Raw genomic sequence first — 26,566 nt, forward strand, 5'->3', positions numbered from 1 at the left:
CCCAGATTGCCTTATTTTAATATGACTAGTTTGGAATATGAGGACGTGACCATACATTTCCCAGTTTATGGCTGCTAAAGAATCAGGCCTCAGACTGTCACAGTAAGAGAAGGCCACTACACAGACAGTGATTTTTGATTCTTTCTTTTACACTTCTATAACTAGCTAAGTGATAAGAATACACCTAAATTCTTAAAGTATAGGCCTTTGCAGACAGGCCTGAATATCTATATCGTAACAGTGGGCAGTTCTGGGAAACGTATAATATGTTGCTAAAGAACAGTGGAATTTACCATAATTGATACTCCTGGATTCTTGTGCAGTATTTATAAATTAACAAAATTAATTCCAATCATGAAACAAATACTTAATGTCTTTTGATGTAGATTATGCAGTGCACAATCCATGCTGGCACATAATTTGTGTGAGCACTATTCCTGAGTAAAGACCAAATGTTCTCATCTTGTCAGCGCAAGCAATGTCATATGTTTCCATTTTCCACTGCTGCTATGGGGACACTTTAATTTACATCAGCATTTATAAACCATTTGTTGTAGCAAAAAACATCAGCTACTGTGTTAGAGACCATGGACTGATTGCTGTGTATCCAGCTCATGAGAAATAAAAGGGTTTGTTTGATTTACAAAGTATTGTATATTATTTGTTCTGAATAATACATCTGAACAGGAACTTGAGTGAACAAGTGGTGAAGAAAAAAGACTATGGGATCTGGTGCCAAAACATTTTACATACACATCTTGCGTCATATTACTATCACATATGGGGGAAATGGGGGAACAAGAGAGAGACAGAAACTTGAAAATGGCCTGGAAAAGGTCTAGGAATCACCCAAATAAGCAATTTTAACATATTCTCTAAAGGCATGTTTTCACTTGAGACATGGTGTAGGTTTTCTATATCCATGCTACGTGAACTGCAACAAGTGGTGTGCAAACAGTATGTACACGCCACATTGTTATCTCACAATTAAGGTAGTTTTGCCTCAAATCATTGCTGCCATACGGCACAGTGCTGTTGAGAGAAGTGCTCAGACATCCCATGGTGCATTGCTCCACTGTTGTGCTGTATACGTTCTGGGATTTTTCATGCTATGCATTGTGGGATGCCTTCTGGACTGCAATGAAGTTCTGGGACTTGAGGTCAAACTAAATATTCTCTGATTCCTCTCCTTTTATCCCATCATCCATCTGGCTCTTTGCAATCCAGTGCCATTTTTAAGTGCTGTCAGGCTGCATGGAGGAAGCATTGCTGAGCAATGCAATTCCCATGGTAGTGAATGTCAATAAGTTGCTGCAAGCATATCTAAATTAATTCAGCACAAGAGCACTAATAGCCCCTGAGGAGGAGGAGCAGACTGAGCAGATACTTCTCCTTGAATTGTTCCTGAAGTGCTCCTTTTGGGCTCACACAATTAGCACTGACTAGTGGGACAGAATAGTGCTGCAGATCTGGAATGACCAACAATGGTAGCAGAACTTCAGGATGTCAAAAACTCCTTTTCCAAGAAATCTGTGCAGAGTTCACAGTGGAGCTTTAGTGGTGGCACCTATGTGAGAGCTGCCCTCCATATGAATGGCTAGTGCCATCACCACCTCCATTTGCTATTGTAACTAACCAGTTTGGTGGCCGTAGATCAACTCTTGGGGAAATTGTGATGGAGGTGTGTGCTGCTATTAAGAAATTGTTTTTCTCCAGGGTTATAAGGCTGGGCAACACAGAGAAGGTTATTAATGGGTTTGCAAAGATTTGGTTCCCAAATTGTACTTGGGTCGCTCGTGGGACCCATGTGCCTATCTGTAAGTATTTTAAAAGAACCTGAGCAATATTTGACTAATCATTGTTTTGAAAGATTTCCTGCTGCTTTTTCTGAGCCTATGATCTTAGACAGGCCGTTGTTACTAATCACTTTTCCATCTTTTTTTAAAATTTTCTCACCTATTGCTCTAGATTTAATAGAACTGTTAGATTTGTGGCACCAAAAAAAAAAGTGATGAGGGGGAAAATATTTCCCCCCGTCTTGTATGCAAGTCTGTCAGCAGAATTCTACAGTATCAAAAAAAGATGTTTTTACCTTGTACACTCCCCAGTTTCCTTGTTGTATTCACCTTTTTATATACTTAGATTGTAAGCTCTTCAGGGCAGGGACAATATTTTTGTTATGTTACATATATGTACACATACATAACACCATGGGGCCCTGATCCTTGCTTTGGACTTCTAGGTGTCTGTGACGCTTTGGGGTTCAACCCAAACCTGGTAAGGGGTTGTGTCACCGCTTGCCCTGCACTGCTTCTGTGCATGAGTGGAGCCCCCCTTTGGGAAGCTAGCCCATGGCTCTGCCCCTTCTGCCCGCATCCCCCTTGGGTGGGAGACCCGAGACCCCCCACCCTCCTTCCTGCGAGTAGAGGCTTAAGACCTCCCGCCCCCAGTGGCCAGAGCAAGAAGTGGCTTTAACAAAAAGTCCAGGGTGCCAGTCTGTTTGGGTGACTCATTGTGCTGGCCCCGTCCAAAAAATCTGAATCAGACATGACAATCTAAATAGAAAAGACAGACAGTATATAAGCAAATGTCAAAGGTACATTCCCCCACTACACTTTCTGCTTACCCTATCACTCTGTCCAGGTGCTGATCAGGCCAGCTAAGATTCACTGCTAGATACCACAGAGTCTCTTGTCCTTTGGCCTTGGGGTGTTCTTAGGGTTGCAGTGTTACTGCAACAAAAAATAATTTATAATAAAACTTCCACAATAATTGTTTCTAATCAATGCTCTTGCTGGTGGTATCTGAAGAAACCAAAGAGTGAATGAGTGATGGAACCTAAATAACCCTTCTAACCTATAGAGTTGGTCCTACACTAGATGTGTAGGATTAAGGAAGAGGTTTCTACCCAATATGATGTAAATGTGATTATGGTGTAACAAGGTTCACTCACTACTATGGTGCCTTCTCGTGGCTAGGTCTGGGGATTAGCTCTTGCCCAGTTTGGCATCCCCTTCTGTCAGTGACTCTGTCACCGTGGTAGTCTCTCCTCCCATACTTTACAGCACTCCCCTCCTCATGACTCAACCCTCGGGCTAGGTCACTACATAGTCTTCCCCTCTTGGGGTATCAAAGTCCCTCTGGAGCAACTGTCTGTATACCATCCCAGGCGGTCTCTTGTGCCAATTTCCAGTCTGTGCCACTTCTCAATAGCTGGTAGGGGAACCCAGGCCCACCTGCTACTTCAGGGTCCAGACCAGGGACTCTATCATCAGCAGGTGAGAGCTACCCAGTCTGGCCCTGGGTTTTTCTTACTCTGCTTACCACAAGATTTCTTCCTCACAACTCTCTGGGTAAACCTCTTCCATCAGGTATAGGATCCTAGAGTTTTTGTTCTGCAGTGGGTTTCCTCCTACCCACCTCTCTGTGCCCAGAGAGCAAACACAGACTTTCACTGTAGCCCCATTTCTGGAGAAAACTTCCCGGCTTTATACTACTTCTCCCCCCAGCTAGGCTTCATCAGCAATTATCCTTTATCAGGTCCTGGCTGTCGCCCAGGTAAAGCCTATGTCATAAACAGATAGTTAAGGGTTAATGTCTCTTTTACCTGTAAAGGGTTAAGAAGCTCAGTGAACCTGGCTGACACCTGACCAGAGGACCAATCGGGGGACAAGATACTTTCAAATCTTGGTGGAGGGAAGTCTTTGTTTTGTGCTGTTTGTTGTTCTCTCTTGGAGTTAAGAGGGGCCAGACATGCAACCAGGTTTCTCCAATCTTTCTGAAACAGTCTCTCATGTTCAAAAATCGTAAGTACTAGATAGAAGGTGGATTAGTCTTTATGTTTGTTTTCTTTATTCGCAAATGTGTATTTTGCTGGAAGGATATTTTACCTCTGTTTGCTCTACTTGTATCTTAGGCTGGTGGGGAGGGATTCCCTCTAGTCTATATAAGCTGAAGACCCTGTATACATTTTCCATCTTGGTTTTACAGAGATAATTTTTATTTTTTCTTTCTTTAATTAAAAGCTTTCTGTTTTTAGAACCTGATTGATTTTTTTCCGTGTGTAAAACTCAAGGGGATTGGGTCTGAACTCACCAGGGAGTGGGGTCGGGGGACAGAAGGGGAGGAAGATTAATTCCTCTCTGTTTTAGGATCCAAGGAGTTTGGATCAGTGTGTCTCTCAGGGAAAGTCTGGGAGGGGGAAAGGAGGGAGAATGGTTTGTTTCTCTCTGTTTTAAGACCCAAGGGATTTGGGTCTTGGGTTCCCCAGAGAAGGTTTTTGGGGGACAGAAAGTGTACCAAAACACTATATTTTTGGTTGGTGGCAGCACTGTCAGATCTAAGCTAGAAATTAAGCTTAGAAGGGTACATGCAGGACCCCACTTTCTGGACGCTAAAGTTCAAAGTGGGAATAATACCTTGACAGCCTATAAGGTGAATTGACCTCTTTTGAGCCACTTTAACCCCTTCAGGACTGACGTGGGATGAATACCCTGTCACATATGGTAATATCACTGTATTATATTATCTCAAAGAATTTTAGCCAGTAGAAAAGCTATTATATTAACTCTTCCATTATTACCAAGCCATTTTTGTGTCCATTTTAAAGAAAGTCTCTCTTCAAATAATTAGGACCAGGGACGTACTTTGTATACCTAGCCATAGCGAATAACACGTCTGCAAGGAAAATGTCTGACATTGCTTCAAACAAATGTTCTGTCAACACTGTTACTGTGAAATCATCATACTCTAGGAGGCACTGGAGACATAACCTCATAATTTATTATAATTTAATAGGTGCAAAAATCTATTTAGGCAAAATAATGTTGCTTCTTTTTCTTTCTGCAATGTTCTTGATTTAATATAGTATACAGAGTTTCAGATCAAGTTATTTACTCTTGAAAACTGAGTTTAAAATGGAAATACTTGAGATATCTTTAAGTGTAATTCTACAAATAATGATTTTTTTAACCTTGCAACAATTATGTAGGGTTATTGCTTTCCCCTTCTAAAGGGAACAGCTATTGAAGAAAACAGAGAGACGAACTGAAATAGCTTGTGTCCTTCCTATGCTTTAGGATGACAGCAATTGTGGGTACTCTGCAGACATAATTGTAAATTCAGTTTAATCACTAGGGATATGAGTGTTTGATCTGTACCCCCAAAAACATTTATTTATTTTGTCCTGCTTTCCAAGAAGAATAATTGGAATCATCCACTTTTATGGTCTAAAAAAGAATCAGAATGAGAACATATAAGAACGTCCGTACCAGGTCAAACCAAAGGTCCATCTAGCCCAGTATCTGTCTACCGACAGTGGCCAATGCCAGGTGCCCCAGAGGGAGTGAACCTAACAGGCAATGATCAAGTGATCTCTCTCCTTGGTTTGTGGACCCATCTCTCCTGTATAGGCTCCCCGCATCCCAAAAGTTTCCCCAGTTCTTAATGAATGTAAACCCCTCCTCTCTACACCATCATCTCATCCACGCACTGAGACTCTGAAGCTCTGCCTGCCTACCTGGCCCTGCGCGTGGAACTGGGAACATTTCTGAGAATACCACCCATAGAGGTCCTGGATTTCAGTTCTTTCCCTAGAAGCTTAAATTTGGCCTCCAGGACATCTCTCCTACTCTTCCCTATGTCACAACCACCGGCTCCTCCCCAGCACTACACATAAGTCTGTCTAGATGCCTCGAGAGATCGCAACCTTTGCACCAGCAGGCAAGTCACCATACGCTTCTCCCGGTCATCACAAACCCAGCTATCTGCATTCTAATGATCGAACTCTCCATTACTAACACCTGCTTTTTCCTAGCAACTGGGAGTTCCCTCCCTGGAGAGGTAACCTCAGTGCGAAAGGCAACCCCAGCACCATCTGGAAGGAGGGTCCCAACTACGGGAAGGTTTCCCTCTGCTCCCATTGACTGCTCTGCTTCCCTGGGCCTTTCATCCTCCTCAACAGCGCAGGGGCTCTCTGACCGGAGGCGGGACAATTCTACAGTGTCCTGGAAAGCCTCATCAACATACCTCTCTGTCTCTCTTAGCATCTCCAGTTCCGCCACCCCGGCCTCCAAAGTCCGTACGTGGTCTCTGAGAGCCAGGAGCTCCTTGCACTGACTGCACACATACGCCACCCACCCACAGGGCAGGTAATCATAAACGCTACACTCAGTGCAATAAACTGGATAGCCCCCACTCTGCTGCTGGGCTTCTGCCTGCATTTTCTCCTAGTTAATGGAAGAGTGGTTTAAAGCAAGAGGTTTTGAATGTAGTTTGGTTTGTAGGTTTTAAGGGGAATAAACGGATACAGATAGAACCGGCACAGGTCCCCGCTCCCATCCCACTCCCTTGCAAACTCCCTTGCGAAACTCCTTGTTGACAGCCCCTGGTCGCAAAGCTACCTGGTCACTTGTGCACTGCTTTATAAAGCCCTGGCCTGTGTGAATGCCCCACTCACTAATTAAGGCTCAGCCAATTACCAGAGGCTTCCTTTGCATTTCCTTTCCTTCCAGACCTTTCTTTGAAGCTCACAGCCTCCAACTGCCAGCCATAGCACACAGTCTTCAAACAACCAACCAACCAAACAGACTGACAAACACAAGCTCAGCACACAGCAAGTAATCTCCAAACACAAACAAACACATACTACAGACAGTCACTTACCTCAAGGATGCTGTATTTGCTTCTCCTTCACCTGGAGAACTCCCTTGCAAAACTCTCTGTTAGCAACCCCTGGTCCCGATAAAACCATTTGAAATGCCACATTGGTAATTAGCAGAGAAAAGTTGTGTCTGTGGCAAAAACATTAGGTACATCCAAAAAGAGAAAGCACTTTGCTTAAAAACATTTATTATGCACTAGAAAAAACATACAGAATATTAAATACAACCCAATAATCCTGTATTTGGTTTCAAGAGTTGTTCAAAAAATCTAGTATGTGTTTCTGGTAATATTTATCCATACAGTTATGCAAGCTAGTTCATGTCTTAGTAAACAGTCGAAAAGGGGAAAACATATTTATGATGGAAACAAACTTAACTTTAGTTGAGATATCTTATATTTTTATTCAGATGAGGTAAAAATAGAAAAGGTGGTGGTTTCTCTTATTTAAAACAGGTGTGTTTTCCAAATTATTCCTAATGACTCAAGAATCCAACTTCCCTTGTTACTAAGTTGTCTAACACTAGTTGAAACTTTCTTAGATAATACTCTTCGCTGGTGTCAGCTACAGAAAAATCTTATACTGGTGTCTTTTTTGCTTTATTCTCTTTCCTTCCTACCCATTAGCATCAACCCCTCTACCACCAAAAATAACTGAACATACAGCCTTCTAGGAAAAGCCCCAAAACCCCAGCAGGAGATCCAGGTTAAAAATGATGTGAAAAACTATCTAGTCTATGATTCACAGTATATTAATCACACTTCCTTCATGCACCCGATGTGGATCAGATGGCTATAATTGAATCTTACATCATGATAGCCTTGCATCCTTGATATCACTTTTAATCCCCATCCCTCTTTCTTTTGGCATTTTCTACAATTCTTTCTATCATTCCAGTTTTTAAGCCTTTAAAGAGGTGTTTCCATACTAAAATGATTCTGTAAAGTTACATGGTGAAGGCTAGACAGTGTCTTCAGGACACATCCCTTTGTAGGACTGTACAAGTATGTTCTATTTGACAGAGTTACATTTTAGTTTACATAGCAGGGGAGATACAGACCAATGATGTGACAATTGTTTTGGGTTGAAAAGCAGAACTTACAGTACTCTGCACTTCTCTGTTCTTTGCACTGATACCCAACTGCACTTGGTGGGTACAGCAGAAATTAAGGCAGCATTTGGCAGACTTGATGTGCTGCTTTTTCTTTCTATTGAGATACTTGTTGAGCTTTATGAAAGCAAAATCATGCAAATAATTGTTTATTGAAGCTACAAGAAGCACTGATAAACACTGCTGTGCAGTGAGTTACATCTCAGTGCAAGACAGACCAACAGGATGTTCCCAGTCTAGGAACCCACAGAGCAGAGGTGGGAATCTCCCCAGGCCCAGATCCTCTGAAGGTAGGTGGTGGGGAAAGAGCAGCAAGGACTGCAAAGGGACCAAAGAGACCTTAGATCTTTTCACTAACACAGGCACCCTCTGACTGGCTATTTTTTCCCATCCAGCCATGGTCTGTCCATCCCTTCTCTGCCACCACACACACACACACCCTGTCTACTTTTTGTGGAGTAGGCAAACACCATTGACTGTCTAATTCTTTTCTTCCTCTCCCGTTCCTCTCTACATTCCTGCGTCCCTCCATCTCACCACCACACACACTGTTTGTTTCTGTGTCAGTGAAGTAGGTAGGGTTAAGAAAGGCAGGTAGGGTCAATAACGGTGTAACAAACTGGCTAAAGCACCTGGACAGAGTGATAGGGTAAGTAGGAAGTGTAGTGGGGGAATGCAGCTTTGACATTTGCTTATATACTGTCTGACTTTTCTATTTAGATTGTAATGTCTGATTCAGATTTTTTGGACCGGGCCAGCACAATGAGTCACCCAAACACACTGGCAACCTGGACTTTTTGTTAAAAAAAAAAAAGAAAAAGTTTTAATTGGAAACATTACTATCAAATACAGATTAAACATACTCAGCCGAAACAGATGATACTTATCATTCATTTCACCTCACTCTCTTTATTAGGATTTACTTCTCATGCTTTCTTTATATTAGAGAGTCAGCTCTTACCAAATGTGGTCAAATAAAATGCAAGTCCCTGGATGCCTTGTAGCAAAATCCAGTCCATCACTAATTGGAGGAAACGTGTCCTCAGCCAGAGTTTTGTTCTATATCCTTGTGCCTACTAAGTGGTAAGTATAATCCCTCTGGGCCCCACAGATGTCAATAGAATAATGCTGAATCTACACAGGTATAACCTAGAGCAGAAGCTCATCCCATGAAGCCCTGAAACTGAAAACAGAAAATCTTAAAATGATCTCAGAGAAAATACAGTTTTGCAGGGGAAAAAAAATGCATCACAAATTCTTGAAGGGTGAAGAACTCGCAGAAGATGAGTTGCAAGAGAGAAATGAAGGCTTGGACTCAGCAGCATTCATATGCCTCTGCAGGCTACTTTAGATATAAAATGTGCTTTGGCTTTATGGGTGAACTTAGATTCAGGTGGAGCAATCTACCGTGGTCCTGAGAGATCAAATGCAGGTGCAATGGGAGCAAGCCTGGAGTTGCCTGAGGTCTAGCAGAGTGGAAAACCAGTATTGGCGGGCCCATGCTTGGGCTATTAATAAAAAAACTCAGGCATGGTCCCACTTGATCTTTAAAAGCCCTCTGTGTAGGAGTGGAATTGAGGGAAAAGCATAATAAAGTTGTCTCGTCCAGTGTAGCAGGAAGGCGTCTGTGATGGAACCTGGACTGCAGATTTGAAGGGAGCGGAATTGGCAACATTTTCTGTTAGACCTGTTTGTGAACAAGTACATCTGGGGAAATCCCGCAATGTTGGAAAATGCTCTGGCTACAGCCAGGTGAACAAACCACTCATGGTGACTGGGAAAAGACCTGCTGAGGTAATCTGTCTGGCTCATTCTGTGCTCTCAGTAGAGGCCTCAAGGTTGATTGAATGGGCTATACAAAATTCTCATAGGTGAATTGCTTCCTGACAAAGGAGGGAAGAGCGAGCTCCTCCTTGCCTATTCAGATAAAACATGGCTACTGTGTTGTTTGTAAGAACAAATAAACTTCTGTCCCTAATATGAAACAGCAATGTCTGACGGGCAAGATGAACCACTCTGAGCTCTCTGACATTGATATGAAGAGAGTGCAATGCCCCACCAAAGGCCCTTTGTTCTGAGGGGCCCGAGGTGAGTTCCCCACCCTAGAGCTGACATGTCTGAGACTAGAGTCATTGACGGTTGAGGACAGATGAAGGGAATGCCCACACAAATGTTGAGAGGATCCAGTTACCGATCCAGAGAGATAAGAACCTCTGAAGCTACCAGGAGTACAGTGTCCAGATAGAGATGGCCTGGTGAGTACACTGAGGCCAGCCACGTCTGGAGGGGTCTGAGGTGTAGTTCACTGTGTTGTTCCAACTAAGTGCACAAGGACATATGGCCTAGGAGCCTCGTACAGTTTCAGGCTGTTGTAACTGGATGACCTTTGAGGTGTGTCACCAGGGAATGGATTGATAGGAATTGTAATTCTGTGAGGAATGCCCTGGCCTGGGTAGAGTCCAACACTGCCCCAATAAACTCTATCCTCTATACCAGACAGTGCCAAAGGATGAACCGTCCTGGGTATGTGAGGCTGGTGTGGTAACAAACATTATAACAATCCAACAGTTCCTTCATACCTGCTAGCACCGATAATGGTAACTCCTGTGGTGCTGGTTATACTGATACCTGACAATGAGAGGAGATCCCTGACAGCCACAAATGCCTCTGGTGTAGTTAAGATAGCATAAGTACCATGCAGTGCCACCAATGTGGAAGCCTTGTCTGGCTTCAGGCTTCACAGTACCTACATAGGTGCCAGAGTAAATGGTGCCGAGACAGAGGAGTGCCTGGGTTTAGATTGCACTCTACTGATCCCCATGCCTGGCAGATCTTGGTTGCCGGGAATCACCGCCTTTCAGCAGCCTGTTTCTTACGCTTTCTTCTAGGCACTGGGGATGATGATCAGTGCTGGGACTGTGATACGATAGGAGGATCATTCCTTACTGACACCATGGCACTTGGAGCCAAGTCTGACTGGCCTGACCCAGATGGAGGTCTCAGTGCCACTTCCATTAGTAGAAATTTTAGCCTGGTCTCCCGATCCGTCTTTGTGCAAGGCTTAAAGTCCTTGCAGAAGCCCCCAAATGAGCTTCCCCAGACACTTCAAGCAACTTGAGTGTGGGTCACTCAGGGGCATAGCAGGAGATGTAGGGCTTGAAGCCTGGTGATCGAGGCATCCCTTGGCATTGGGGATCAGATGAAAAACAAATAAATACCAAAAACTAACTACTTAACTAATAACTACACTAAAACTAAATAACTATCTACAATATATAGAGAAAAATCCACAGAGAACTTGGGAATGCAAGAAAAGCAGTTCCAGTGACATCATAGGCAGTAAGAAGGGATTGAGGGGGCACAGGGTAAGTTGGGCACAACTTTACACTGGTTGTCATAGTATAATTCCCCACTCTGAACCGTAGCATCCAAAAGATGGGGTACCAGCATGAATTCCTCTAAGCTCAATTACCAGCTTAGTACTTGTAGCGCTGCCACCAACCAGGAATTCCAGTGCCTGGTACACTCTGGTCCCCCCAAAACCTTGCCCGGGGACCCCCAAGGACCCAGATCTCTGGATCTTAACACAAGAATAAACCCTTTCCCTCACCGTTGCCTCTCCCAGGCTTCCCCTCCCCTTGGGTTACCCTGGAAGATCCGTGATTCAAACTCCTTGAATCTTTAAACAGAGAGGAAAATTTACCTTCCCCCTCCTTCTCTCTCCCCCTCCCAGACTCTTCTGAGAAGAAAGTAATCCTAATACGGAGAGAAATTAACCTCTCTCTTCCCCTTCCCTCCTTTCTCCCACCAAGGCCCTGGTGAAACCAGACTCCATCACCTGGGGTCTCACACCAGAATAAAAACCAATCAGGTTCTTAAACAAGAAACTTTTAATTAAAGAGAGAAAAACAGTAAAAATTATCTGTTGAAATCTAAGATGGATAGGTACAGGGTCTTTCAGCTATAGACACTGGGAATACCCTCCCAGCCTAAGTATACAAGTAAATTAAAATCCTTTCAGCAAAATACAAATTTAAACTCCTTCAGGCCAAATACACATTTGAACTCCTCCCAGCCAAATACCACATTTGCAAATAAGAAAACAAACATAAGCTAACTCGCCTTATTCTACCTAGTACTCCCTATTCTGAACTTATAAAGAGCCTGTATTGGAGAGATTGGAGAGAAACCTGTGCACGTCTGGGTCCCTCTGAGCCCCCAGAGTGAACAACAACCAAAAACTAACAGCACACACAGAAAATTCCCTCCCTCAAGATTTGAAAGTATGCTGTCTCCTGATTGGTCCTCTGGTCAGGTGACAGCCAGGCTCACTGATCTTGTTAACCCTTTATAGGCAAAAGAGATATGAAGTACTTCTGTTCTATTAACTCTTACTTATCTGTTTATGACACCGGTGCTTGCAGAACATGGCAGCAAAGGGTGCTTGAGCCATCCCAATGGGTAGCACTGCAGGAAAATTTTTTGGCAGCTGTATGCAGGGAGCACAAACACCAAGAGAGGAATGCACATGTGCAATCACTCAAGGAAGAACCTTTACGCCACACCTCATGTGTTCTCTATAGCTCACTTATATTACAGAAAAACTATTTTGTGAGTGTTTTAGCGAGTTTCTTCACATTCTTATTGAGACACTAGGCCAGTTTTACAGAGCTCAGAGGGAGAGAAAAAATTAATTAAAAACCCTTCACAACTGATCTCAAATATGTTTTCTATATGTAAAAATGTCATAGGTTTCTGACATCTACATGAATGCCAGACCCTCTGCAGCTGCCCTGAGGTCTGTGTTGCTGCCCTCTGGATCTTGGAATACCTGTGTGTTAGGAAAGTCGTGTCCACCACTTACCCTACACAATGGCAAATGCCGCAACTCTTCCCCCAAGTGTTGGTTTGGAGGAAAGTCTGAACACTGAAAGTTGTGGGATTCCTTGACCTTCTGCAGGGGGACATTCTGATACCATTGTGATAAGCCTGGCATAAGTAATTAGATACAGATTTGCCAGGGGAGAACACAATTTGGCCAATATTGTAAACTATACAGAATCGTTAGCAGCACACATCTGAACTCAAAAGCATGCTGGCAGCAGACATCCCTGATCATATTTCACGGCACATAAATGACCTTTCCATATATTAGCCCAGCCCCAACATGCACTACTCAATAAACTCAGTGCACTAAATATATTTGGGAGTTGCTCAGGATTAAAAACTGGCTGTGACAAAACTGAGCTTTTCAAAATAAGTAACCAAGAAGATAATACCAATTAAGCTCCAGTTCCATCAAAGACCTAAGTATTCACATAAATAGCAACTTTGAAAAAAATATGTGAACTAAATTAAGATACAGCTTTTTATAAAAACGGTTACAATAATACAACCAGATCATTGGACAAAGCTACTTTATTCTTAAAAAAACAATCTTTTAATACTTTATCCTTTGAAAATGACACTTGTCCTGAACTCCACCACCTATTTACAAATATATCTCAGATGCCCCTCTTTAAGATGTTAGACTCAGTGATATCCCATTCATCTGAATCAAATTACACTGGCAGAATTAATTTGTAGACATTACAACTAATCTAACAAACAGAGCAGTTGCCCTCCTAAGTCTCAAGTGCCTAGGATTATGCAGCCCAGTGAAGTTTATGTTAATATAGCTGGAGAATAGAACTTTCACCCCTATGCTAATGAACAAACATGTGCGGACGGTTCTCACTGAGAAAGCCATTATATAATGGAGAAAGGAGGCAACTAGACTATGCCCCGAGTATCCCATGTGAAGACCAATGGACTGAATTTATTTAATACTACAGATGGCCAGAAGAGGCAGTGTTCAGAGCTGGAACCAGGTTCGATTTAGGCCAGGGTTTCCTTAATATTTAATGCTAGAATTCTGCTTCACATTTTGAAGCCAAATCCAGTTTGAGGTTTTGGTTCAGATCAGGGGTTCTGAAACTGGGGGTTGGGACCCCTCAGGGGGTTGTGAGGGTATTACATGGGGGGTTGTGAGCTGTCAGGCTCCATTCCAAACCCCGCTTTGCCTCCAGCATTTATAATAGTGTTAAATGTAGAAAAAAGTGTTTTTAATTTATAAGGGCAGGGTCACACTCAGAGGCTTCCTATGTGAAAGGGATCATCAGTACAAAAATTTGAGAACTACTGGTTCAGATTCAACAATACTTAATGGAAAATGGTAGGAATCATACAAAGTCACCTGTCTTTTTTGAGATTTCTGCTACCATAGGCAAGATTTTGGCACTTTCAAACTAGATCTGGAAAGAAGATTTCTTCCAGATTTGGGTTTGAGTTTTTGCCCATATCTAATATTTTACTACAAAAGAAAACTTCCTGGTCATCAGTCTGAGTGCAGCCAGCAGCTCAAATAATCAAGTGGAATAGTAAAAAAACAAAAACAAAATCAAAAAAGAAATGTCATCATTGTTAAAACATTTGTTGGAAGACAATGTGCCAGATCATAATCTTGTGTACACTGGAAAAATCCTAGGGAAACTTCAGGGAAGTCAATGGAGATAAGTCAGTTACACTAATGTTTCTAGCCCAGTGAACTGAGATAATCTCCCACTGTAAGTATACAAACAAGTGAATTCAAGCTTACTAACAAAACTTCTTCCAATATATGTTGTGTGAAATCTTTCACTGGAAAAAAAAGGCAGATGGACAAATTATCATTAAACAGAGGCATCCATAATGCAGTTACTGGAATATACATGGTACTGTAACAAAATGGAAAGAAGCAGGAAGCCTGAGGCCCTGACCTTGAAATGGAATGGACTGAAGACCACAAAGAGTAAAATTATTCCTAGAACAAAACTATTTCCCATAAACTTCCAAAGGTTGAGTCTTATAAACCCCATATGAACGTGGTGGCCATAGGTGCCAACTCTGTGGGTGATCTAGGCCTAAAGCACTCATGGAAAAAGAAATAGGGGGTGCTCAGCACCTACCAGCCACAACTGTTTGGTGGGGCTGCTGATCAGCTGTTTGGCGGCTGGCAGGAGGCACTTGGGGGAGGGCAGAGAGCAGCAAGCAGTGGGAGGGCAGGGGGCCTTGGGGGAGGGATGGAGTGGAAGAGGCCTCAGGGGAGAGGGTGGAGAAGAGACAGGGCCTCGGGGAAGGGGAGGAGTGGGGGCAGGGCCTTGGGGTGGAGTACCCACCGGAAAAAATAAAAGTCAGCGCCTATGGTGGTGGCAGCTCTATTGGATCAATGATATAAAAACAGTAATGGACAAGCACTGGAGAATATTCTCTGGGGAACAATCCTACATTGACAGGAGACAGATAGGATGCCCTATACTACCCTTCATTCTTTAAAATGTGCTATCTATAGTAGACTAGATTTGTATTAAAGTGTAAACTCTGGTACAAGACTCTGGTGTTAGAAAGTCTACATCAACGGAAAGCTGCCACAAACTGCCTTCAGCCTGGAGGTCAGAGAGAGCCCTTAGGGGACAAGGGCTATTCAAAAAAAGGGTGGCACTGGTGAGGAAGCAGCTAAAGCTATGACCGAAAAGAAAGCGCTGACTCATCTTACCCCCTTGGTAATTTCTACCAATGGAATTTAAAGATGTCCTCTGCTGTGGAAACCATGCAGCCACCTGCCCTTGTTCACTGTGAATCTACCTTAGGATTCCAGGGCCTCACTGGCACAGGGAGAAATAATGTAAATCTCCCCATTTCAGCTTCAGGGGATCTGGTTCAATGAATGTAGCTCCTGAAAACTAGCCGCATGTACTAATCACATCTCTCCACTGTCAAAGCGTAATATGCACATGGGAACACAGATGCATGTTTTCCAGGAGCGCCCTCAAACCAGCAGTGTATAGGACAAAATTTAAAACATTTCTGAAATAATTTAAATAATAATTACTCCATGCCCCCAAATATCCTGCTTGCATATTAGGGAATATGTCACACTAGATTTGTATTGACAGATTTGTGCAAGCTGATAATACTAATAACAAAGCAAAGAATCTCCATATGCTGAGAGCCTGAAGCACCTCAACAATAAATGTTTAGGGATCATAAAACCCAATTACTATCCTGAAAAATTATCTTCTAGATCTGAAGACACTCTTGCAGAATTGGAACTCATAAGGAATCCTATATATAAGAGTGGCAATCTCAGCCAGACAACAACAGCTGCCTCATCCACTCTGAAAACATTGACAGACTTAACTGGAATGTTGTAAAATGGAACAGGAACTCTTCAGACACAGAGGTGTTTTATTCTTTCACTCTCGGACAAAGGGGCCACATTCTGCTTTGTTGCACAAGAGTTTGGATTTATACCAGTATAAATAGGAATAGACTTTGACCCAGTGACTTGTCAATTCAGTATAATGCCCTGAAGAAGAATGTATTAACAAAACATTACACATGAATGTAAAGTTACATAGAAACGTTTGATTTCAGATATACTGTAGCTGAGAAGAAAGTTGCTGAACGTTGCATTCATTATCATCATATATCTTTTAATAACTATTCACAAAAAATATATTCTCCCTCTGCTGATCCCTTTCAAACAGATATTTTAGTAACAGATAAGAATGTTTAACTATGAGCAATACCAATCACCAAAAACAAAGCCATATGTTAACATTACCCTTTTGATACAGAAAAGGAAATTGGGTGATGCAGAATTTTATGTTTGGGACAGTAGGTGAATTCTGTTTTGGTTAAGGCTCCACATGGTTAGATTAGTTTTTTCTAAAATACTGTACATGATTTGGTGTCTACTAATGACTTTCCATCACAAGCATTCTCAGTAAATAAAAGGACTCATCGAAGTCTGTCTGCTATGTCTCATATTAGTTAACTCGGCAATATAGTCTGTACTGGTACCATGGGGGGCGGGGGGGGAATATTGCAATGTCAAAAGAATGACAATTAGATAAAGACTACAATAAAATGTTACATGATGATGGTGTAGTTCAATTTGTATTGTCACAAAGTATGATATAGTCCCTGAAATATTACAATTAATAGGAAAATTCAGTAAGATCTCAAATAATAAAATAAACTGGACTAAATTTGAAGTAATGCCCACTTCAAAAGGGTATTTCAAAGAGCACTCAGAGTCTAGAGCAGGGGTCAGTAACCTTTCAGAAGTGGTGTTCCAAGTCTTCATTTATTCACTCTAATTTAAGGTTTCGTGTGCCAGTAATATATTTTAACTTTTTTAGAAGGTCTCTTTCTATAAGTCTGTAATATATAACTAAACTATCGTTGTATGTAAAGCAAATAAGGTTTTTAAAATGTTTAAGAAACTTCATTTAAAATTAAATTAAAATGCAGAGACCCCTGGACCGGTGGCCAGGACCCAGGCACTGTGAGTGCCACTGAAAATCAGCTCAAGCGCTGCCTTCAGAACACATGCCATAGGTTACCTACCCCTGGTCTAGAGATTTCAATGGGCAGCTGTTGAGGAAATGGAGTACGACTCAAAGCAAAGAGCAGTCTGAAAAAAGCAATGAGGATTGATCCAAATCCCTCAATAAATATAGTAAAGTCACATAGAGAAAGGTGGGTCTTTCTAAACAGTTGGGGTTCCCCCTATATTGTGCTCCATAAAAGTATCAGAAGAAGTAGAAATAGCACACAGAAAAATTTATTAGAGGGCATCTCCAGCAGCTTGGACCTATCCTCCAAGATGATGAAGAGGATTGCAAAGGAGCTAGATAGGGTGAAGGATGAAATAAGAGCAGAACAAGCCCCACCCCTGCTAAATCTCACCAGTGCACACTAAACTCTCCTGGGACCACACCCTGCTTCCCCTTTAACCTCTTCAACAGAGCACCAGATTCTTAAAAATACATGGCATGGCCTTAAAGAGACAGAGCACTAATAAATATAATCCTACCATTCCATTATGAGTCCTACACAAAGAGATTGGAAATAAGTGAGGAGACTCAAGGGTGGGGAGGGGCATGGCTAGAATATCAAGAGAAGGAGATTATCAAAGTATTTTAGCTGGAATGTTTTGGATAACGTGGAGAGGATACTTTGATTTTTCTCTCTCCCTTTCTTTGAAGAAGCAACTGAATATTAAATAGTTTTATAATGGCAATATCATACTTTAGCTGCGATAACTGATATGGTTTTGCCAGAAATATATAGAATTTTCTTTGCTGCTTCTTTCCCATTTATCATCCCAACATGTATGCTGAAGAATCCATAATTCCTGTACCAGTCACTCTGCTCAGCCATTTCCAGAGCCACTGGTACATCTTTGTTTTCAAGAATGTATTTAAAATGCAAATGAACAGTCATTTTCTGTTCTCTTTTCAATTCTCTACCTAGGTTTTCTGTTCTTATCAAGCTTAAATGATTCTCGATTCTAGACCTGTGGCTTTCCAAATCTGTTGTTTAAGAAATACAGAACTAATTATTGCTATCTTTGTTGGGTTCAGCCACAGACTCATCTCAACAGTTACAGAGCAGCCTGTGAGTGTGAGGCACTTAGACAATGCAGGTATCTTAAACAGAATGCATTTTCACAGCAAAGCTTGAATTCAGAATACTACAGATTTGTATGTTTCTCAAGCAATTCCTTACAAACAAAAGCGAAACCTCATTACAACACACTGAACCAAATTCATCCTTGGTGGATCTCCATTAACCTCAGAGGTGAATTTGGCACATGAGCTGTACAGATTTAAAATCACATTTTATAAGCATACTGAAATAACCCCATCAGTTTACAAATGAAGAGACAATCTGAACCTTTTCAGAGCAAAACAGCAATAATCTAACCTATACTTTCGCAATAGTGATCCCCAAAACATGTATAGTATCCCTGAAAGGTTAACAGGGGGAATTTCTTCAAGCAGCAGCAAGAGCCAGAATCTGCCTCCTAGCATGAAGCAGTCATTCCTTTGAATTATAACAATGGCTCAGTCTTGTCTCTGAATCAGACGGTTGTTAAGTTTCAGAGGAACCTCATCTCATCACCCTGATATTTGGGAGTTCAATGAGGCATTCAAATAGGTAATTTCTGTGTTCACAGCTGTTTGCTCACAATTTTAGGTAATCCTTGTGACGCAACCAATGCTGCCTCATTGGTGGACACTTGCAAAGTGCCGTAGATCGGCCACAGGCAATCATTCTATTTTTCAGTGTAAATTGCGGGTACTTTGACACGATTGATTCTCAGTGGAACAGACAGAACTGGATTTAGTAAGAAAAGTGAATCTAAGAGGTCCTCATTGAATTGGACAGCTCAAGAGAATCACAATTCTGAACGTTCATTTTGGATATCTGAATCCATATATTTATATTTACGCATTTTCAAAATGAGGCATTATGAATGCATAATTTTCTTGTAAAGTAAGCACCATAAAAATGTAACTTGGTAGTTTAGTTGTTGTAATCCTTTAACAACAAAGAAAACCTCTGAAAGATGTGGCTACTCTACTATGCAATGGATAAGAGGGAACTTGACCAGGTTTTTTTTTTCCCCTCATAAAAAAAGCAATGGGGAGGAGGCAGTGATCATGGGACTTGCATTGCAGAGCTTTGAGTTTGAATAAACAGCTTGAAAAGTGGGATAAAGCACATATCTATTAACTGTCAAACACTATGTCATTATGTTTTTCTGAATTCCATTTCAGTAAAATCTCCAAATTAGCGAACTCTTTATAGTATTAGATGTCCCTGAGGAGTGATTTTGTGTATTTCCTTACTGTCAATCTCCTCACATAACAGGTGTTTACTATTTATGTTATATATGATTGATAGGGCAGAGAGGTTCAACAGCAGCAGAGAAGGGATTAAGAAGCACTGATAGGCCCAGATAGCCCCATAGCCCCACTATACCTGCAGCTAATGCAAAGCCTGCAGGGGGAACAAAAGAAGAGAGCCTGTCTCAGTTCAGGACTGACTTGCCAGGCAGGAGGATGCAGCTGTGCTTCTCTGCCTGAAGGGAGCTTGGCTTGCAGAGTTGGGAACAGCAGCCAGTGGTTAGGAGCAGTTAGATCCCCAAGGAGTGGGTGACACACAAGTAACAGATGGTATGAAAACTTTAGGGCTTGACTACACTCGAAACTCCAAAGCGCTGCCACAGGAGCGCTCCCGCGGCAGCGCTTTAAAGTGCGAGTGTGGTCGCGGCGCCACTGCTAGGAGAGAGCTCTCCCAGTGCTGCAAGTACTCCACCTCCCTGAGGGGATTAGCTTACAGCGCTGGGAGTGCGGCTGCCAGCGCTGGGGCACTGTTTACACTGGCGCTTTACAGTGCTGTAACTTGCTGCGCTCAGGGGGGTGTTTTTTCACACCTCTGAGCAAGAAAGTTGCAGTGCTGTAAAGCACCAGTATAGCCAAGGCCTAAGTCTGAAAGAAAGGGCAGTTACTCCTCATGGGAAGATTGATGGGTGACCCAGTGTTGAGTGAGTTTGCTTTTTGTTTTAGAAAATTTTGGGGCTATGCCCTCTAACCATCCCCACCCCACCACACCCCCAAAGGAGACCTGAAGAGACACTAGAGACAGAGACTTCTTCCCCCAAAGACTTGTGATCATGTCAGGGTGCCTGGAAGATCCACGAGGGGGCACTGCTCCAGCCATGCTATTACAATTTATATTCACTTTCCTTAATACTAAAATATTAGGGAAGAAAAATTTTGATTGGTTAGCTCACAAGACGGGGAAAAGGAGTTCTGCTTCTGCTCTTGCCACATACTTACTTTGTGACCTTCTTTTTCCTCCTCTGTAAATATGGGGAACTAGTGCCAACTTTCGTAGAATGCTTTGAAAATCCCCCAAAATGAAAGGTGCTATACAAATGGAAAGTATTATTATAGAATCTTAATGAAATCCACATTCAGCATATACAAAGTTTGAAAGTTTTTTACATTTCAAATAGTTTGTACTTGTATTTGCCAGTTATCATCAGGCCCAGGTTTTACCACCTGCATTCATCATACAGGCAGATGACCTCTTAATAACACACAGCCAATCAATGTCATTGGAACTACATCATGTAATTCAACTCCAGTAATTTACTGTTGTATGAGTCATGTAATTGGGAATGTATATCACCTTGATAATGTAACTAATCTGTAACTGTCCTGGCAACAGATCTTTTAATCACTGGTAATTTTCACAATGATAACAGCTGAATATTCATTTTAATGGGTCTCCAGCTATATATATAATGTTAGTGTCCCTGTCAGCTATAAAGCTCATGAGGTTAGACCCAGACCCTGTAAGATGTGCTTACCTTTAAGCCTGTGAGCAGTCCCACTGAAGTCATTGCAACTAGTTGTGTGCTCAAATTTGAGCATAAGTCTTTGCAGGATCGGGGCCTTAAGATGTAAGAATATGCACATCTCATGCAGTCTTCAGAAATGAAAAAATCTTTTTAATATGAAATTGTAGGGTGAACCTATCTTCATACACAGCCATTGATCTGTATTACTGAACCAAAGAGATCTTACAGCATTTAACCCTGTGCTCTGTTATCAAGAACCTTGTCTTCCTCAGCATGTACAATAATTAGAAGTTTTTATTCTTATAACTAAACACAGTAACTTAATATCACTCCTCTTCATTTAAAAGCAGATAATAGTGGTAGTATACAGAACTGTTTCATTTAATTGTCGCTTTGCAATACTGGAAGCTGACAATGGATGGCGCTATAGTTTCGCTCTGTATGGATTAAGTTTAAGAAACAACTAGGAGCAAGACAGGAAATTGCTGAGTTAGCTATAGCTTTTAGGTAAAGTTTACATCTACTTCTACAATACCCAAGAAGCAGAACTCTGTCTCATTTGTTCTATGCATTCAGCCCGATTAAAGCATTATGCTAAGATTATATGCTATCAATCTCAAGGAATGATTTTAAAGGACTCTAATGGATATTATATTGTCTCCTGTACATTCTAAGGAACCAGGACATCTGCCTGATGGTCAATAACATCTGATATGAAGAGTTTTATATTTTAATAGTCACACCTGGATTAATATTTTGACAAAATATATCGTTTTAAATGTAAGAATAAGCGAGAAATTCTCTACTTAATAGCATAGTAGATTATTCTCAAATGCAATCAAAGGCCTTCTTGAATGTTGAGTGGTTTCTCATTAGTATTTAACTACCAACACGGGCAATTAAGCAAACCTGGATACTATAAAGAGAATATTTAGCATTACATTAAAACCAAAATCCCTAACATTTGAGGGTGGGACTCAAAATTAATCCTTAACATATCTGACTTCTCAGAAATCCACCACAGGTTATATAACCACCTAATAATCTATATTTTGCCTGATAACTTAATCAGTTACTGGCATTAGCATATTTTCAAAAGAAGGAACTCTTCTTTAGTCCTTTCTGTAGTTTATTAGGCACTAGTGAAGTGTTCCCTCAACATTACACTTAAGATATGCATCTTCTCCCATGTATTTTCTCTTGAGCAGTTTGTATAGCACTTTTTATCTTCAAAGTGCTTTACAAAATCTTACTGGTCGATGACTATTTGCTACTAAAAGCACCGTGGAAAAAAATAATTCCATTTATGTTTGATTTCTCTTAAGTTTGATTTATGGTAGCTCAGCCTGCTGATAAAGTAGAGTTGTGACCCATACTTGGGTATTTTTCCAAGATAACCTATTCAGAATTCCAGCATAAAAACTAAATGAGTATATAGCAAACTTCTGTTCTATTTTGGAGGGCACAGAAATACTATTTTTTAGCAAGTGGCCAGTATGTGACCTGTAGGAATGACCCCGGGCCCACAGGCCTGGATACCTTATTATTGAGGCATTTTGTTCTTGTCTGCAAGCTGGGCACACCCGGTTTCTTATCACAGGAACTTGGCTTTCCTCCATCCTCCCCTGTACTTTCACACAGACGGCCCCGTTTGCATCTGGCAGTGTTTTGTAACTTCCCCCCTCTGCTGCTTCCCACAGGACTGTCGTGTCTGCAGCTGGGGCTGTTTTTGCAACTTGCTATGCTGTTGAGCTCGTGATGGAAGATTTTTGTAAGAAATCTTGATTTGTGCTGTGCAATTGCGCATGTGTAATCTTAGATAATAAAAGAGGCAGGTGAACTCAAAAAAGCAGTTTTTTTCACCTCCTCAGTTACCCTGAAACTTGGTGTCGAGTCTTTCCTTCAGTGACCCTTTCTGTCTCTTTCAAGAATGTGCAATTGTACCTTGGCAGATGCTTGCAGAAGCTTAAGTACACCTCTACCCCGATATAACGCTGTCCTCGGGAGCCAAAAAAATCTTACCGTGTTATAGGTGAAACCAAGTTATATCAAACTTGCTTTGATCCGCTGAAGTGTGCAGCCCCCACTCCTCCCCCAGAGCACTGCTTTACCACGTTATATCTGAATTTGTGTTATATCGGGTCGCGTTATATCGGGGCAGAGGTGTACTAGCAATATTAAAAGTATCAGTATTACACTCGCGTTTTGAAGAAAAACTCTCCCAGTCTGAAACTAATTGATTTCTGGGCACATGCAGAGTGTGCCTCTGTTGTCCTAAATATTGTGAAAGACCTGTTTTTAACTTGGAAGTGCCAATCCTGCATGAGCAGTGGTGCATGGAAATTTGGTAGCAATTGTAACTGCACCACAACTGCATTGCTTGAAGGCAAGAACATAGGCGCGCAACTATTAGAGCCACATGGGTATGTAAAAAAAAACAACCCTTAGATGTCACCTAAGAATGACACTCATAGATTTCATAAAATATAAAGGAACTTTATTCGTGCTTGGGCAGAAATAAGTTCAAGGATGCATGTATGTTAGAATGTGAAGGGGTTCAGTTAGTATCACACCAAACAGTATTAAATATCAGAAAGAGAGAGAATGATAATAGTTCAATAATAAAAGTTTATATAATCCTTCTGCACTAAACTGGTTTTTATAGCCTAGGGTTCATAATAAAAGTCATTGCCAAATATTGATTTGTAAGTTTTAAGGTCTTATCTGTCCTGGGTGGATAACTCATTGCGCTGAAAGTCATTGAGGTTCTCTGACTTGAATCTCTCAGTGTTTTGACTTACTGTCTCTCTTGCAGACTGGAGCTCTGCACAACCATCCTTCTCACTTGTTTCTCAGTAGCGAGACAGTATGCGTTCTTACTCCTCCCTGGTGACTGGAACCCACATCTGCTCGGCATTCCTCAGCAGCTGCTGCTGTCTCTGTGCTGCTAATGTAACTTCTACCCAGACAGGCTCAAACAGACATCTCAAAGCTAAATATGGGATACGTCCACTTTAAATTTGAACCTTCATCCTTTCAATTGTTCTCAGGCCTCAGGGCCTTTTTCGGGCTGAAATCCCAGTGAAATATCCCACCTTGGGCCTATATAGACTTCCTACCTTAGTCTGGCTCCCTCTGGCCCTTTCTTAAGCAATATCTAATGGACACTAAAAGTGATGCTATTTCACTTTGTTCTATGAGGCATAGGAGAAAAAAATAAGAAGATGGAAGAGCATATAAATAAAATGCACCTGGGTCAAGGTACAGATTTTTGATCGCAGGCTCGGCTTTGATTGTTCATGAAGATAATCAAGAGATTTAGCCAAATCCAAATCACATAATCAACATTATTTTTAAAGATAGTGATATATTTTAGATACACGTGTGGGATGAGATTAGGTGCAGGCATGAGCAGCGGGTATCATAGGCTGGGGGAGGCTGAACCTCCCCAAACAGCGTGGCATGGCCCCACCCATGCTCTCTCCTGTGCTTCCAGTTCCTTTCCCGCTCTTCTGTGGCCCAGAGGCTGTGGCTGGTGCAGGCACAGGCAGGCTGGGCCCTGTGCTTGAGAGGCCCAGGACTGGGGGGGCACTCCGCCGCTGGGGATGGGGGTGCTGGGACTGCGCTGCCTGCCCACCTGGTGCTCTGGGGCTAGGGATGATGGGGCTGTGCCACTCGCCTAGCGCTGGGGGGCTGGGTGGGCCAGCAGCCGTGGAGGGGGTGTTCTGGTAGGGGAAGAGGAGGAGGGACTGGGGCTTGGGCAGAGGAGGACAGACTGGGGGCTCGCCTCCCCCAGTGACTAGGGGCGGCTCTAGGTATTTTGCTGCCCCGAGCACTGCAGGCAGGCTGCCCTCGGCGGCTTGCCTGCGGGAGGTCCACCGAAGCCGCAAGACCAGCGGCCCCTCCGCAGGCATGCCAGTGAAGGCAACCTGTCTGCCGCCCTCGCGGTGACTGGCAGAGCACCCCCCCGTGGCTTGCCGCCCCAGGCACGCGCTTGGCATGGTGGTGCCTGGAGCCACCCCTGCCAATGACTCATTCACCTGCCACAGATGTAACCCACATGCCTAATTGGGAGCTCTCTCTTTAAGAGATCTATTGTTGGGGCAGGGGGGAAGGAATGAACTGTATCTTGGTCATTGTTGCTAGGCAGAGGCACAATTAGCACTCCACACTCAGAAGTTTCTGGAATTGGTTGTGGTAGGTCTTTTGGGGTATGCTCAATAGGTTCCCACTTCCCTGTTGCTAGATTCAGACTTCATGAGAGCAACTAGACAGGAGATTCACAGAATCATAGGGTTGGAAGTGACCTCAGGAGGTCATTGAGTCCAACCCCCTGCTCAAAGCAGGACCAATCCCCCCATTTTTACCCCTGTTCCCCAAATGGCCCCCTGAAGGATCAAACTCACAACCCTTGGTTTAGCAGGCTAATGCTCAAACCACTGAGCTATCTCTCCCCGCAAAGCTGCTTTACAAAGGCCATGTGCACTGTGGGGGGTTGGGAGAAGCTGAGCCATGGGAGCAGAGGGCAGGCAGTTTCCCTCTAACTCTGAAACATTTTGTAGCAGGGTTGTTTTGTTTTTTTTTTAAAAATCAACATTCTTAACTGAGTGGTTGGCTAATTGGTTAGCTCACTTGCTAACTGAGTGATTGCAGCAGAGGAGGAGGAAGAGACTGAATGGATTCCAACTGAAGATTTCTACATGCATGTGGAGGGAAGATGATGGAATGGTTATGACTCAGCAAACTCTATAGATTTGGTGATCAAAGACTAACTGAGATTCAGGTAAACTCAGCGTAAGCTTTTGGGAACCCTGAGTTTCTTTTCACTGTCTTTCTGTGGGGACTGACCTATTTAGATTTAATTTGTTTTCTTTATTTATGTTTGGATATAACTGTGAACATAATGTATGTGGCTTACAAAGTAGCCATATTATGATGTAGAAATTAAGTTGTAGGAGTTGTTTTATTATTATTATTTATGTTTCTTTATCCTAATTCTTAAGTTCATTCCTGTTATTCTTTTTGGACTCGACTGTGGGGAGGTTGACCTTGTGTGATCCTTGCTGAAAATCCTCAGTGACTGAATTCTGGGTCTCTATATGCTTTTCTGTGGGAGTTCTGGGTTTTTTGGCACTAAGAAAACGGCAGTGAAATAAACTCTAGCCCATCAAAAGGTTACACAGGCACTCAAATTCTGGGACCAGTTAATTCAAGTTTATGTTAATTATTCGATACAGTTTTTAGAGTTACATTCTGGAAACCACAGAAGCAACTGTACATAGCAGTTACCTACCCCGAGTTTGCCAACGGTGTTGTTTTGGCTGGGACAACCACAATTTTCAGACTTGTGTGCTACACAGAAGCTTGTTTGTCCAAAGGAGGTTAAGTACCTCCTTCTGGCTGCTAGTATGTGTTGTTCTGGTTATAGGGTCGGTCTCCTGCAGCTTCTCACCATGTCTAGCATTGTCTCTGTTTGTAAAGGAGGCAGCTGCCACTACTCACTCACTACAGGGCAGGAGGAGAAGGGGATTAGGCAGGAAAACATCCCACC

This window comes from Chelonoidis abingdonii, chromosome 5, assembly GCF_003597395.2.
Source record: "Chelonoidis abingdonii isolate Lonesome George chromosome 5, CheloAbing_2.0, whole genome shotgun sequence".
Lineage (NCBI taxonomy): Eukaryota > Metazoa > Chordata > Testudines > Testudinidae > Chelonoidis > Chelonoidis abingdonii.